Source organism: Tetrao urogallus, assembly GCF_951394365.1.
Source record: "Tetrao urogallus genome assembly, chromosome: 3".
Taxonomy (NCBI): domain Eukaryota; kingdom Metazoa; phylum Chordata; class Aves; order Galliformes; family Phasianidae; genus Tetrao; species Tetrao urogallus.
Genome location: NC_136815.1, coordinates 89,651,495 through 89,667,792, shown reverse-complemented (window position 1 = coordinate 89,667,792; position 16,298 = coordinate 89,651,495). Strand labels below are relative to the sequence as shown.

The 16,298-nt window shown below is 42.9% G+C and overlaps 1 protein-coding gene across 2 annotated transcripts in view; it reads right to left on the bottom strand.

Moving 5' to 3' along the window:
- Positions 1-16,298, bottom strand: part of NFATC1 (nuclear factor of activated T cells 1) — a gene marked incomplete at both ends in the record, with an annotated part of 111,507 nt that overhangs the window by 76,630 nt on the left and 18,579 nt on the right. The gene's annotated exons all lie outside the window — the stretch shown is intronic.

Here is a 16,298-nt window from a genome sequence, read left to right as displayed (position 1 = left end):
TAATAGGTTGCCCAGCTACACTGGGCATTATCTGCTGAACAATCAAAGCTTTTTACTGCACACCAAGGTGAATCTTGGTTCACACGGGACAGGGGCAACACACTTCTAGGCAGAATACCTCTGACGTTCACAAACAGCAGTGGGACAGTATTAGACTAGAAGTTATTACCTTTCGCCTCTATTTTTACAACTATTCCAATGATATTTATTTAAACTACCACTGAAGGCAGAAAGCTGGGGCTAAGCTTAAAGGCGTTATCTCTGTAAATATTTGGAGAACTATAAATACTGAACCATATTAATAATATGAATATTGGACTATGTGTTTTGTTGCCATGAAAATTGGCATAAATACTCTTTTGATTTTTAATTTCTCACTGTGTGATCATTGATTTCCAGCAACTCCTTTAAAAAGACAAAATAATTCTTATGTAAGACTTCATACTGTTTAGTTAGCAAATAGAATTAAAGACCACAGCACAGAGCAGGATCTAAAAATGAAAACTCAGTGCCAGAAGCAGACAAAGCATGTTGTGCAACAACAGTTGCATGTCCCATGTTGGACACAGTATAATTAGGCAGTCCATGAGTTAAGCCCAGACTCTGTTTAGGGAAAGGAAAGAGCTGGAAAGGAGGCTTTGTGAAGGTCTGAAATAAAACTTCTTGCTTCTTCTGTGAGTAACATGAATATTGACGGCTTCCCAGTTTCACAGCACCTCCATCCCTTTTATTTATGTACAAGTGAGTTAATGAAGGAAAGCATTTTTAACAAATTATAGAAATGTAAAGTGAGGATGACTTTGCCAACAAAGAAGCAGAGAGCTGGTCACGGAGTTATGGAATTCTCTGCTAGTTTTTGCTTCATCAGATACAGAAACCTATGAGATTAGAGACAGAAAATTTCATCACAAGTTTTTACATATTTGGAGCCTGCTCTATGTTTACCCAATTTCTGCTTCATCCTTCTTAAAAATCAGCATCTGTGCTATGTGGTAGAGTAACTCCTTCTCCACTGTGAAAGGTACAGCACTTCCCAACCCTCTGACTGTAATCCTTGTGCAGAATTTACACTTCCATTCCTTGATAAATAGAACAGAATAATGCAGCTCTCTTGTTCTTTGGAGTCAGAAGAGTGCTGTTTACAAGCACATCCTCTTCAAGACAGGTTCTGCTTCCATTTTTTTAATCCCCCAAAAGGTACAAAAGTGTTGTCACAGCACACACAACATTCATAAAGGTGCTGTTCATGGCTCCTATCTTAAAGCAGAAATGGCAACATGTTTTGCACTTTTGGTCCTGTTCTCCTTCCACAAGCCACCTTTGATCCAATTGGTCCTAGAGCTCTAATTACTCTGAACTTTTATCTGAGAACATGCCTTCCACAGAAAGCATCTTAATGGAGCAATAAAAATAGGCCAGGTATATTTTATGTCTCAGCTTCAAGGTTTTGACCTCCAAAACAGTCTGGTTAAAATGTGAAAAATTCTGAGATTGGATTCCACACTGTGAGCTGTTTGAGAGCAATGGTGATACCACAGATTGATGTTACCTGTTTTACAAAAAAAACCCAACAAACAAAAAAACCTCCAGACATTTGCACCTTTCTTAGAAACAAAGTAGTCTTTAGATCTTTTAATTTTGATAGGAACAGAATTTTAGAATGGATACAGCAGACCAGATTGCCTATCTAGCACAGCATGAGCATGAGCAGCTCTGCCCAACAGACCACCAGGGCTAGAATAAACTGAAAGGTCTGTGATCTGTAACATCAAGTAAATCAAATAGGTAGGAGAAAGTCTTATGACACACTTTGTCAAGACCTGTGTACAGTTTTCAAGCAGTCATTCTAAATACCCATGTTGACCAGAATTACTTGGCAACAACTGTTGCACTAGAATTTCTCTCAAATACTGACAAGCTTAGACCACAGCCCTGTTCAAAGCTAATAAGATAAATATAAGTAAAACACTGAAAATATTAATGACCGAATTTGCAAATAAAAGCTTTGCAGAAGAGATTATTTGCTGCCTTAAATGGATGACACTTCACTGCAGTTGATGCAGTAGGATGTTCTTACATGAATGGGATTTGAAGAGGACACTGAGGGTACACCATCTTCTCAAAGGGAGTCACAGTGAGTACCAGTGACCAGCACCTGTGTGCTTTTACACCAAACAAGGACAGTATTCAGATCAATCTGTTGAAGTTAAACATGGCTCTGGCATGGCTTAAGTCTCAAGCCTGAGATAGGAACACCAATGTCTCAAAAGCCATCAATCCTCCCCACCATACTCAAACCTAACTTGGGTATCTCAGTTAAGAAGCAAATCTTAGTCCTGGCTAACTGGTAAGGCTATAAAGCCTGTTAGGCCCAGTGATACCTAATTATATATAGCACATCAAGCCAGAAATAAACAGGGGAAAGTTGGGTGATTCACGCCACCTAACTAACATCTACAGGCTGGACAACCAGGAGGAGTAAGTAGTTAATCGTGACTGCCTTCACAGCCAGCAAAAAGAAATTTGCACTCTGAAGGCGTGACTTACCTGAGCTACTTCAGATGTTCTCACCAGAATAAAATTAATAGCTCCCTAAACTCTATAATGACAAGCTTTCCCCTGATGACAGAGAAAAACTAAAGCAATTAGCTCACTTGAAGACATCAACGCTTAGCCAAATAAAACTGAAACACAGAATTGCCCCGCAATCGACCTGGGGCACAGTTCAAAGCATGAGTCTCTCACAAACCCTGGCAATACTGGAAGAAAGATGCACCGCACCTAACCTGAAGAGACATCCAGAATACTTTCTGTGAGAACATTCCCACAGTGGCACAGTCTGCTACAGACATGATGTTTTGCACTTTACTGTCATGCATTTTGGGCATTCGCTCGTAACTTTTCATGGCAGTGGTACAGGACCATCAACTTGAACCACGGCTAAGGCTGGAAGGAACCTCTGCAGGAAATCTAGTCCAACTCTGTGCTCAAGTGCAGACACCCAAAGCAAGTTACCCAGGACCATGTCCAGACAGCCTTTGAACAAGACTCCAGAACTGCTCTGGGATAGCAATTCAGTGCTCAGTCACTGTGCTCAGTAAAAAAAGTGCTTCTTGGCATTCAGGGGGCACCTCCCTTGCACTTTGTGCACACCACCTCTTGTCCTGTCACTGGGAAACACTGAAATCTATATTTATTGCACCCGCACTTCAAGTATTTGTGAACATTGTTAACACACTTCTTAGTCTTCTCTTCTCCAGGCTGAATGTCCTAGCTTTCTCAGCCTTTCCTCATAGGTGAGATGCTCCATTCAGTCCCTTCAACATCTTCATGGCCCTTTGTTGGACCCTCTCCAGTTCCTCCATCTTTGTCTTGTACTGTGGAATCCAGAACTGGATACAGTGCTTCATGTGTGGCCTCATTAGAGCTGAGCAGGAGGAGAAGAATCACCTCCCTTGACCTGCTGACAATACATAAAGTAGACCAGAATACTTCTGCACTGGTCTCTGTGGCAAGGTCACCCTGCTGGCTTATGCTCAATTTGGTGTCCAACAGGCCCTACCAAGCTGCTTTCCAGCTGCACAGCAGCCAGAACATCCTGCTGCTTAAAACTGCTCTTCCCCAGGTGCAGGATTCTGTACTTCCCCTTGTTTAATTTCATGAGGTATCAGTCAGTCCACTTTAGCCTGTCCAGGTCACTCTGTATGGCAACACATCTCTATGATGTATTAGCCACTCAGTTTCACATCATCTGCAGACTTGCTGAAGGTACACTCTGTCCCATCATCCAGATCATTAATGAAGATGCTGAACAAGTCTGAACCCAGTACTGAGTTCTGGTCTTCACCATTAGTTACTGGCCCCTAAATAAACTGCACTACTGTTCACCACCCTCTGGGCCACTCAGACATTTAACTGCCTGCTCATCCAGCCCAATCAGTCCATAACTCAACAGTTTGTCTGAGGATCTTAAGAGTGACACTGTCAATGACCTTATTGAAGTCCAGGTGAACAACATCCTCTCAGCTATCGGGACACTCATTTCATTGTGGAACCTTGTCAAGTTGGTCAAGGATGTCTTCTTGATAAAATCACGACTACTGCTGATGATTTTCTTCTCGTTCTTGTGCCCACAAATGGTTTCCATCAGTCACTCTCCCCAAGACTGGCATATAAACGCCTTTGTCTTTTTTCTTGCTCTCCTTGAAGATAAATCTGATGTGCTTTCCTCCTGTCTTAGGATAATTCTACCTTCTGTCATGATCAATCAAGTCATAGGAGCCATCCTACCATGCCTCCATGACCCCAACAAGACCATCTCCCTGCAACTGCACGCACAGCTCTAACTCATCACATTCATTCCCCACACTGTGTTCATTAATTAGTATACAGGCACTTCAGACAGGCATCGTAGCCAGTTGAGTTCCTAGAGAGAGTTAGGTGATTTTGCTGTTATTATGCCTGTAGGCACCTCCTTGATTACATGCAATCTTTGGTAGCCTCTCCACAGCATATATGATGCGTGTTCCTGGAACAGTGGTACTTTGCAGCCCTCTGCACTCCCAGAAGGAAATACCAAAGCCAGCATGATCAGTGCTTCACTGTGTTCCTCCGCTCAGATTTCTGTGGGCCTCAGCAGCAACACATGGCTGGCAATAGGTGGTCACATGTACCAGTTTCACCTCAGCCTCACTCCGCTCCTTCCCCACGGGTGAGTTGGGACTGACAAAACAGCCCTCCCTCAGATGGGAGGTACTCATCTGCAGGGTAAATTCACTCATCTACAAGGACTGCAGTGGTCCCACTCATTCCAGCAGTGCTCCAGATCTTACATCTGGAGCACAGCAGAAATTCTGGAGCAGTTTCAAGTGCATTTCGCGTGCCTTGCTGTTGCTTTTATTTTGTGTATGATATTATATTAAATTAAAGTTTGCATTACATACCTTTCTTATACAACAGGGCAAAAACCATTTGCTAACAACTGAAGAGATAGGAGGCTGAAGGTCAAATTTAATCATATTTTAGTTTATTGTACTCAAGACTGGAGGAACAGAAGAATTCTTGTACTCATTAGATTAATTGGGGTTGGACTCGATCTCTGAAGGTCCCTTCCAACCCCTACGATTATGCGAATTCCCTAAAAACATCTGCTCTTAGCTACTAGGATTCTAAGTTAATGCTGGCCTGTGACTAGAGCAACTATATGTGTAAAATCCATTTGATTGAGAGCTTCAGGAGCTTTATTTACACTAGCAAAATTGCAGAGCCATAGCTTACTGTCAGCATGACCACTGTGCTGTTTGGCTGTTTGGAAAAAGCTCTCAAATGTGCATCCATTTCAGCTACTGTTCTTGTGCTGGCAGTGGGGCTATGCGAGTTCACTTATTTCAAGGTTTTCCTCGCAACCGAGAGGGATTAGGAAATGGGGCTTTGATGTGTTCAGGACATGTGCTTGACATTACTTGTATACCTAGATGCTGGCACATGTGCCTGCAAGTTGTGGTCTGAACTGTTTGTCCCTGTCAGCTCATATTTTCAGCTATGGGTGGAGTTTGTGTAAAATTCTACTACCACATGCCGTTTTATATTCAGTAATAATCTGCAATCTATATTCAGTAACTATATTTGGTTCTACATTCAGGAATATGTTATTATTGTAGAATATGAAATGCAACACACAAGGCCCGTGTGATGAAAACAACATCATCATCACAGGAGAGGAGGCTGAATACTCAAGTTACAGCCATTTGGAAAATATTTGCAGAATTTTAAAGGATTATTGATCAATAAATGCCATCCCTAAACATAAAAAAGAATATATACCCATTCCAAGTCATTTTATGATTTCTTGCAAATATGAGGAGGCATTTATGTATTTTATGCAGTTTTTAAAGCATTCTGTGATGGCAGGTGCTATCTAAATATCTAAATAGTGTTACACACACAAAAAAGCCTGCATGGCATTGCGTTCTGTTTCAACCAAACAAAATACTCTTCTATGGCATAGGAGATACAAGATGTTAAAACAATGAGCTCTGCAAAGAGTGGCAGCGTTTTGTATGCCTTCCCCCCTCCCCTGCAAGTGTTATCTTCTGGGGACTTATCCAAGGTGGAAAAACTAATCTGACCCATCCCAGTTACCCTTCTTCAGCACTTCATTTGGCTTCTAGACATGCTATTCCTCTTCAAGTCAATGAGTTTTACTGTTAAATCTAACCTGAATGCGCTGCCAATTTTCTCTGGTCTTTTTCTTCTAGAAATGAAGGCACTCGATACATATACAGCAGTGAAACTGTATTAAAAGCCACAGCAGGTGGAGAATAATACAACCCAGGGAAATTTTTGTTTTTGACTCTACTCACTATCAAAGCTATGCACAAAGCACACCAAGGCACAGTAAATAAAGACATTTCACACAGACAAGCACGAAATCTTCCAAAACAAAGAAAATTAAATTATCTTTCAACTAAAGAGCACACTGCAATGAAACACTAACTGAGCAATTCTAATTAAAAACACGCTGCGAATCTCCTACTTTCCACCAAGAAAAAAAAAAAAATCACACTAGTGCTTATGCATGTATAGCCACTCTCTAAAACCAGTCAAGCAGCTTTCAAGCCAAACAATGCAAGACACAGCATCTCAGAACTACAAAACATATTGAAACTATTTCCAGAGCAATCATAACAACAACATGCTAGGCGAGGATCTCCAGGGAGGGGGTGGCTCCCTGGTGCTGCCCACTGTGTTTGGCGCAGTGCTAGCAGCACCCGTGCAGCATCCCATCCCTCGCCCTTAGCCAGCAACCTCCCAGTGTATGCAGCCCTGTGTACCAATGCTTGCCTTGGCAATGGTTAGTCTCATCCAAAACACAGCTTGTAAACAAAGCCTTATGTACCCACATGCATACGCAGGAGAGTTGAAGAGCTGGTAGTCCTGGCCCCAGGCAAGCATGGGCAGCTGCTGCGCAGGCTCTTCCATGCAGCTCTGTTCAAGCCTCCTAATCCCTACATGCTGCAATCATCTCAGGCTCAGATCCCTGTCATGGCCGTGCTAAATCAAGCCACAGCCTCAGATGAACACGCTGAGATGGGAATGAAAAGTCCAGGCTAACTCTTTGCCTCTAAGCAGGGTTAGAGTTTCACGTACAGCTCTCAGTTCTGAGCAGCTCTCCAGAAATGAAACGCAATCCCTCTTCCAACCCATTTCCTTCTATTTATTTACCTTTTCTCAGAGCCACAATACGCTGTGGGCTTCCTAGACACTAGCCACTGTCCTTTCATGGGCAGAGAGCCAACAGGATAGAAATGAATGGCTTGTTATGTACAGCAAAGATGGATAACCTGTGCAGAACATGTATGATATGCTGATACTGCTATTCTGATGCAGGCACAGAAACAGGAACCGGCTAAATATAGCGGGCTTCAGTGACTGATCTAAATTACAGACTTAAACAATATGAAGAAAGGTGAAGCTCTCCCAAAGACAGAGAAAAGTAACGGGAAGATTTTGCTAAGTGAGGAGAATTTTGGTCGTACCACCATTATTCCTGAATTGCTATCAGGACATCCAGTTAAAGCTTCAGAGACACAGAGACCTCATGCAGAAATTAGATGTTTACAGACAGGTGAAAGAGCATAATGATGGAAGAACGAAAGATGAGATCATCCTGGAGAATCTCTAAATCAAAAGGACTGGGGAAAAGGAGGATCCAGGTAACAGCTTTCACCTGAAAACCACCAGAAGGAAACAGGTACAGGTGGGGCGAGCCCTGAAACGGATAGCCACAGGTTTTTAAGAAGGAACAACTATTAAACATCCTGAACACCATCAAAGAGGCCTGCAAGGGCAGAGCACAGATTCTGCAGCCTGAACCCTTTTTTCATGCTGTTCTCAGGCAGCTAGCAGTCTCCCATGCTCATGTATGATGCCCACCCTCTTGTAGCTCTGGTGCAAAGCAGTGTGTCTTAATCCACATTTTGCAGCTGAGTAACGTGGGTGACAAGGAATAACAACGCCACTTTATGAACATAGACTTGTTTGGTAGAAAACTCAAGCTCACGTTAAACCTTTAATCCCACTTTATTAAAATTTAAGGATGCACAGCTGTGCTCTGCTGCATTGTAACAGAAAGATCACTTTGCTCAGTCTTGCTTGCCTGTTTTCTCTTACTTTTCACAGAACTGTATTTTTGCACAAGTATGATTTCGAGTGGGAAGGGAGGATGGCTCTCTCCAGTGAGACGGATAGGATTTTTCCTATTAACATCAGTGGGACTAGCTTTTGGTGGTGACACTGTATTACCAATGTAACAAAGAACCAAAACTTGTTGAAGGGGACTTGGCTGTAGGTAGCTGAAATGTTGAGGAACACCCAAAAGTGTAGCATTGCCATGCCTGCAAGTGTTGTTTACTTTTATTGTGGCTCCAGTTGAAACCCATGGAGTAGACTTTTAATCCTTAACGTACATTATGTCTGCATGCAAACCACAAGCAGGAGTTTCTCTGTTTTATTGGGTACTGAAACATTAAAAACAGGTGTTTAAAATCCATATTACAAATCTGTCTGCAACCTGTATTATTTTTACTACGTGCAAGTAAATTGATCACTAGTGTATTTCAATTGTTTTAGTGAAAATATACAACTGCTGAATTGTTCCTTACACATGTGGAGAGAGGGAAAGTTTATTTGATTTTGCTCCACTGACAGCAGACAACATACTTCACTTCTATATCTTTATATAGCAGATGCTGTAATGGATCATCTCTTTCATGGCATGTATCAAAGAACATCTCTTGAGCTGTTCTTCATGGGGAAAGTCGAGATAAACCCCTGCTCATCATGAAAGCTGCAATGTACTTCTAGAGAGCAACTGAGTAATTTGACACCATATTTTCCACCGATTCAGTCTGTTAGTTGGAACAATGACTGATTAAAATGGAAAATCTGCACTATTACCACATATACCGACACTCCAGATTATAAGGTATAGTACAGATGTGATTTTACTCTTCTTACATACAAAAATTAGAGAGCATAAACCAGAAATTATTCCAAAGGAGTTACCCTGATGTGAAAGCGATCTAAAATATGAGCTGGCCCCACAATACCTTCATACAGAATGCACTCAATATAATTTTTGTGGCGTTCTGTGTAATTTGGAGTACTAAGAAGGAAAATAAATTGTTTGCCCTGAGATATTACTTTTAGGAATAGAGGACAGATGTCTGGTTGCTGAAGCAGACTTGTAAAAAATTAATCACTTGCCTCATACAGGTTAGCAGTGTTTGGCAGGTAGGTTAGCACAGCTCATAATGAAGCATCTGGCTTTTGGTAGAGCTGCATTTTAATTTTAACTGTGTTTTGTTTCAGCTTTTGGGCCCATATAAATGTGCAATAATCTGACAAGTCTGGAGCGGATTTGCTGATTGATAACATTGGTGTAGATCTTCTAAATTGCAACCAAAACTGCAGTCAACTGAATTAGTAACTGTGCCTCAAGCTCAGCTCAGTGCCTGGGTGACCACTGCTGAACCTTCCTACAAAGTCATTTTAAACCCAGTCCTCAATCTCTTACCCATTCAAATTATTTTCTTAAAATCAGCTAAATTAACTACAGTAAGCAACTCCTAAGCACATACTTATGTAAGAGAGAAGAATATCCTTTGCTTCACAATCACAACCGACTCAAGCCATCACTTTTGGGCAGCATGCACATTCTAAACACAGCACACAAGAGTAAAATTTCATCGACGGTCTCCAATGAACACCTCGAGCACTAAGAACTGCAGCCCCTTCAGATCTGCTCTGATGTGCTGGGTTCGCACAAACGGGATCAAACACCCTGCTACTTCCATTGGTTCTCTTCCTCTTTTTTTTTTTTTTTTTTAAAATGTTTTAAACAAAATATTAAAAATTAATTTTTTTTTTAAGTTATACATTAACGATATTGTATATTTTATAAGGGCTGCTCCAAAAGTAATGCCTCCTGTTTTATTATGTTGGCCCACGAGGCAGATGTTGGTGGTACAGCAACAGAGGCTGCACCTTCCCATTGACGCTCCGTTACATGTTGTTGCTGTGTGACAGATGGCAGCAGAGTCTGACAAAGTGAGGTCTGACATGGACGTGTGTATGGAGCAAAGACGTGTCACTGAATTCCTCCACACGGAAAAAAGGGCACCGACTGACATTCACTGACACCTGCTGAACATTCATGGAGACCAGAAAGTGGACGTGAGAACAGGGAGGCAGCGGGTGCTGCATGCCAGCAGAGGTGACAGCAACAGTGGGTCACCTTTTCTGGTGCAGATGTTTATGAGCACGGCATGCAGGCTCTTGTTAATGGCTGGTGAAAATGCACAGCTAATGGTGGTGACTATATAGAAAAATAGTGTTCTGTAAGTGAGAATTTTCTCTGTCAAATAGTGTTACTGTGCTCTTCACACATTAGTTGTAGTTTCCATGGAAATAAATAGGAGGCATTACTTTCATTACTTTTTCATTACTTTTCAGAGCAACTTAGGTACACACAGCCTAAGACATTTCCTCTTCACCCAGTGAAGACAAAAGGTTGGACGCCCATCTATTAGAGCATGAATTAAACAAGTGCTAATTTTGTTTTTACATCATAACCATTTTTTAAAGGGAGCAGAAGAGATGGTTCTATGAGATAAAGTTGACTTCTCCACTTCTTTGCTAGGTCTAACCAGGATGGAAAATATTCACTCATCCATGTAAAAGAGGTACCATGAAACAGCAACAACACAGTTTGCATCTTATCAGTAACTGCCAGAGGACAGATGCCACAGAATGACCGAAACATAGAATATCCTGAATTAGAAGGGACATACAAGGATAACTGAGTCCAACTCCTGGCTCCACAGAGCAGCACATAAATTCAAATCTTACGTCTGAGAACACTGTCCAAACATTTCTTGAACTCCTTCAACTTCAGGCCATGTTCCAGGGCTCAATCAGCCTCTCAGCTAAGAATTTTTTCTAGATATCCAACCTGAACCTCCTCTGCTACAGCTCCATGCCATTCCCTCGGGTCCTGTCGCTGTCACTACAGGGCCAGAATACTAGCAGTGTTTAGCTCTGTGCTAACAGGGACAGTGTGCGTCCCAGGCTGCAGCAATCTATGTGGTAAGCAAGAAATGGAGGAGAGGAGCCTACATGAAAAAAAGAAGACTCAAAGGTGCTGAGGTGCAGAGGCCATTCCAAGCACACGGCTGGCCTTCAAACACCATTACTAAACCGTGCTTTTGGAGCTGCCAGTGAGTGTGAACTGAAGGCAAACCCAGCAAGCTGTTCTAAATCCTTCAGGCTGGAAAACCAGATTAAATACCTTGTCATCCAAATAGTCAGGATATGTCCTATAGCATCAGCCAGGCTGAGCATGGGTGAGGTATCATTTTAAAAGGAGAGTGGAGTGCATCACCCGAGCGCTGGCTGGTGGAAATTTTGTTTATTCACTTGCAAAGGGCTGATGCTCTAAACAGCAGAAGCCTGTCCCGAAGATCACTCATAAATCAGAGTTGAAGTTGCATTTTCAGGGTCATTAAATTCTCACTGGCTGACAGCAACACTCTTTCCAGAGTGGCTCCCTTCTGGACTTGGCCCTTCCTAGGTAAGCCATAAGCTACCTATATGGAAGTGCCCTGTGGGACCAAGCTTTATATAAAATACCAAAAAAGAGAAACTCCCTTCTTCCCAAAATATCATCTTCTAATGATGAAAAGCTGCGGTAAAAAACTTCCAGTGGGCTTTCTTCCATTTGTTGGATTTATAGAAGCAATAACAGCCTTAAAACATCTGCCATATCATTCTACTTTTCAGTTTTGATTATCTGTCTGCTAGTTTGAGGTTAGTGTTAACTATACAGATGCAAGAAGCGAGAAAGCCATTCTGCTTAGATTTATTCTTAGGAAGAATAAGGCTGTCCAAAGGAAGGCAATAAAACATAGGCTCCTTGTTTGATTTGTTGTATGGTCGCATGGCTTTGTGCTATTAGTTGCAACCTGGCTAACAGGTGCTTGCTAGTGTTTTTATATTCTTCTATAAGAAAGGATTATATTTCCATCTGGATAATAGGGTGACACTCTTCTATAAAGAAGTTAAAAACAGCACAGAACAGAAGTCCACTCTGGTACAACAAACTAAATCTTCTTTTACTAACAAGAATATGGCTTTGCTCTGCTCTGACCAATGAACAGTGGTAAAGGGAAATTGGTTAACACGATTTTTTCCACATCCACTCCTTTTGGTCAGGCATCAGGCTGCCAGGAGCTGAATCAACCACGGACTGTTCTTCCTCCAGCTCCCTTGACTCACCCAGAAATGGTGGTGACCCTGCCTCTTAAAAACAAACTCACAGTGTTTTGGGTCCCCTACCAAGGAAGCACTTATGCACGTACTCCAGGTATGTGAGACATCCCATACTGCGTGCTTAAAAATGAAGCACAAGCTCACCACAAGCTCACTGCATTGCTGGGAAGGACTTGCCCTGTTCTGCCTGGAAGAGCCTTTATCCCTTCATCTCCTTCCTGTCATCAGCTACGAACACCACTTTCCAGTCCTTTCCTTTAGCTGTTTATTTCTCTCTCCCTCCCATACTGTTTGTGTAACTGCACAGCTCTATTACCTCATGCTGTCAACTATTTGTGAAGCATTACGTGTGATGCAGTGGTACATGAGGCTGTGAGGTTCAAACATAATACCCCAATTTGAATACACTTGTAGCTCACTGGACTGACTACAGCCCCCTGAAGTTACAATGGTTTCATATTCTGTAAGGGGTTCACGCAAGATATTCATAGCTCTTGAGTCTTGAAGCTGAAAGGACTCAGATGGGTATCTGTGGTAGCCAGCTGCTGGACTTCTGCAAGGCCTTTGGTAAGGTCCAGCATCGCACTCGTATCTCCAAATTGCAGATATATGGATTTGAAGGGTGAACTTCTTGGTGGATAAAGAATTGGTTGGATGATCACAGCAAGAGTCTTCATGTACAGGTGGAGGCCAGTGAAAAAAATCATAGAATCACAGAATCACAAAGTTGGAAAGGGCCTACAAGATCACCTAGTCCAACCATCCTCCCATCACCATTGCTACCACAAGCACTAAACCAGATCTCGCAGCTCCTCATCCAGACGCCTCTTGAACAGTGCAAGGACAGCAACTCCATCACCTCCCTGGACAGCCATTCCAGTGCCACTCCAGAGGCAGTGGCTGCCTCTTTTCTGGAGGTGTTCAAGGCCAGGTTGAATGGGGCCCTGGGGAAACTGGTCTAGTGGATGGCAGTCCTGCCCATGGCAGAGGGCTGGAACTAGATAATCTTCAAGACCCTTTCCAATCGAAGCCACTCCACGGTTCTGTGATTCTATGTTTTGAGATTTTCTGCAGAAAGGACACAACCCAATTCTTTTGTGTAGGTCTCCTGGCACAGATATTTTGACAGTGCAAATCAGCAGACAAATCTTTCACTTATTTATTTATTTATTTTAACCTATAAAATTAGGGAGTTTAGGCTTTTCATCTGTTCACAGGCTCAGTCAAAGATCAAATTCTGCACTGGAGCACACAAACCACAGGCAGCATGTAGTGTCCCGCTACAGAGCACATGATACAGCGAAAAGCAAAGCAACATTCACTGTATCTTCAGTGTTAACACATTTTTTCCAATAAGAACACAAATCCAGGCCAATGCTAGGTATCTGGATAACAACAACAACAAAAAAACCAACAGAAATACCCACCCCTACAAATCATTTTCTCCCCCTTTCCTGACTGATTTATCTATCTCATACTGAGGTGGAACGAGGAGAAAATTCCTGGCATATTTTATGTAAAAAAAAAAAAAAAAAATTATATCATAATCAGAACTTTTGAATGTGCTTATTTGACTATTCTGTGAATTTTTTTCTTTCACCTTTCACTCCACTCTCCTATGGGAGTAATTCATATGCTTTAATTAAACATTCTTGAGTATTTGGACTTTATCTCACAGATATACCACACCCTGCTTGTAAAAATTCCATCTCAAGCAGCCGAAGTAGTTGACTTATCCCTAAGAGGAGTTATTAATTAGAGTGACTGCAGACCATATATTTATAATCTGGTGCCATCACTTCCCATGGATCCCAAGCTTTTATCTGCAGATGACTTACCTGCAGCTAAAGCAGAATCATACCTGGCTGGAATGTAACCCCCATCTTGTGCAACTGTTCATCGCCACTTTTAAAATGAAGAATGGAAGACAAGTCCAAATGGAAGAAATATTTAAGATGTTTAAAGAATTTTTTAAACATATTCAGGCTAGCAGGCCTGATTTCACTCCCAGAGTGGTCAGGCCCCCAGGTCTAACTAGCCTCACCTGACACCGTGTGATGCTTGCAGCCCAGTGGGGCACTGGCTGGACGCTGACTTAGAGGGGGAGAGTACCCCAGTCTGAAATCACCAGAGGAAATTACAAGCAGCAAAATACTTCCACAAGCCAGCGGATAAAAGCTAGTGCCAGCCATGAGCTCACCAGCATTGCTCCCCAGCACCCCTCGTTTGCCAGTGCTCTGCAGCATTTTTAGCCTCCTAGGTGAGCCAGCTCCCCTCACTCTCAAAATGCTTAGCAATCAAGAACACGGTTCAGGGCTGCTGCGGCAGCCAAACGTCCGCACAGGCATGGGGAAAACATGTGAGAGGGGAATATCATGCTACAGGACTCAGCAAAAGCACTCACGGGCAACTTTACGCTCCCAAGCGCAGAAAGGAGGGTGCAGCCATCCCTCAGAGAAACATCCAAAGGAAATCCTGCTGGCACGATGCAGACTGGGAGACAGCCCGCAGGAGTCCCCTGTAAGCAAGCCCTAGGCAGCTGATGGAGAGATGGCAAAAGCAAGTGTCACTTCCCAGCAGTAGGGACAGGAGTGTGCCTCTTTGGGCAGCCCACAGAGCCTGCCGGGCTTGTTGCTACAGCGGGTCAGCAGTAGTCCTCACCTGAGGGCGAGCTTGGAAGCTTGGACTCCTTTCTGTATAACTGAATTGAGTAAAACCCCTGACACAAACACTTGCGACACCTGGAAATATGTCGGTTCAGAGCTGCATTTTACAGCTTCAAGTCAGTCACAGAATTACCAGAAGTTACTCCCCAGATTACCTCCTCTTCCTTTATTTCTTTGCAAGCTTTTTCTTTTTCTTTTTCTTTTTTTTTTTTTTTTTTTTTTTTTGACATTCATCCATTTCTGGTCTGAATCAGAAGCTGTTAAGTTTTTCCTAAAACAGATAATTCTGGCTGGGATGACAATGTCAGTATGGAGCAACTTTCTCTGGCCCTCTTTTTAACTTTTCTCTTTTCGTAGAAAAAGATGTTCAGGTTGTAGTAAAAGTACAAAAACATACATCAGTCTTTGTTAAACCGGTAGAGTCAATTGACATGGCTCGGACTGGTGCTTCCTCCCTTTTCCCTTAATGCCCATCCACAGCTTCCTCCCTTCTCCTCTCTTCGGACACTGTGTTTGAAAGCTGCACGCACACTCCCTGCAGGCTGGGACAGAGGATGATAGGGGAAACGTCTGGATGCACTTAGTCCAATTAAGTGTTGGCATCACATTCAGTCTTTCTGAAGAGCACGTAGGAAACTGTAAATGTCAGGCAGGCCACTGTGAATTGATGTGTCCCCATTTACATTTCCTTGCATCAAGCCACGGACAGAGTAGGTATTAATTGTCATCAAGTGCACTGTCACAAAACCCTCTTTAATATAATTCACAAGTGTTGCGCTAAAACCTTTAGTCTTTCAGCAGATCACTTCCATAATCCCATGTCACTGATGGGTTTTGGCAGAGATGAAGAGCAAACTGTGTTTGCTGCTGACAACTCTGCCACACTTTCCGTTTTTAGCTGCCGCACCAGTACACAAAATCTGTAATGGCACTCCCTGCTGAATGTCATTTCAAACTGGCAGCATTCCTCCAAGCTGTGTGCTTGCTAAGAGAGCTTTAATGCAAACAAACAGGCACACACGGGCCCTGCAGATCACCCTTGTGCCACCCGGCCTTTCCTAACACCGCTCCTCTGACAGGAACATTTGTGGCATAAAGCCAAGCTGAACGCAGAGCCAGCTTGTGCCTCACTCCCACAGACGGTGCCATGACATCCGTGGGGCCGTGGGGCCAGGTCACTGCGCCAGGGTAGTGGAAATACCTGGGCTTCCCTGCATGGAGACTCACAGCCCAGGCGGGGAGCACTCACAAGTTAACTCTGGGATAAGAAAGCAGCCACGGAGGAGGGGCAAGCACAGCTAG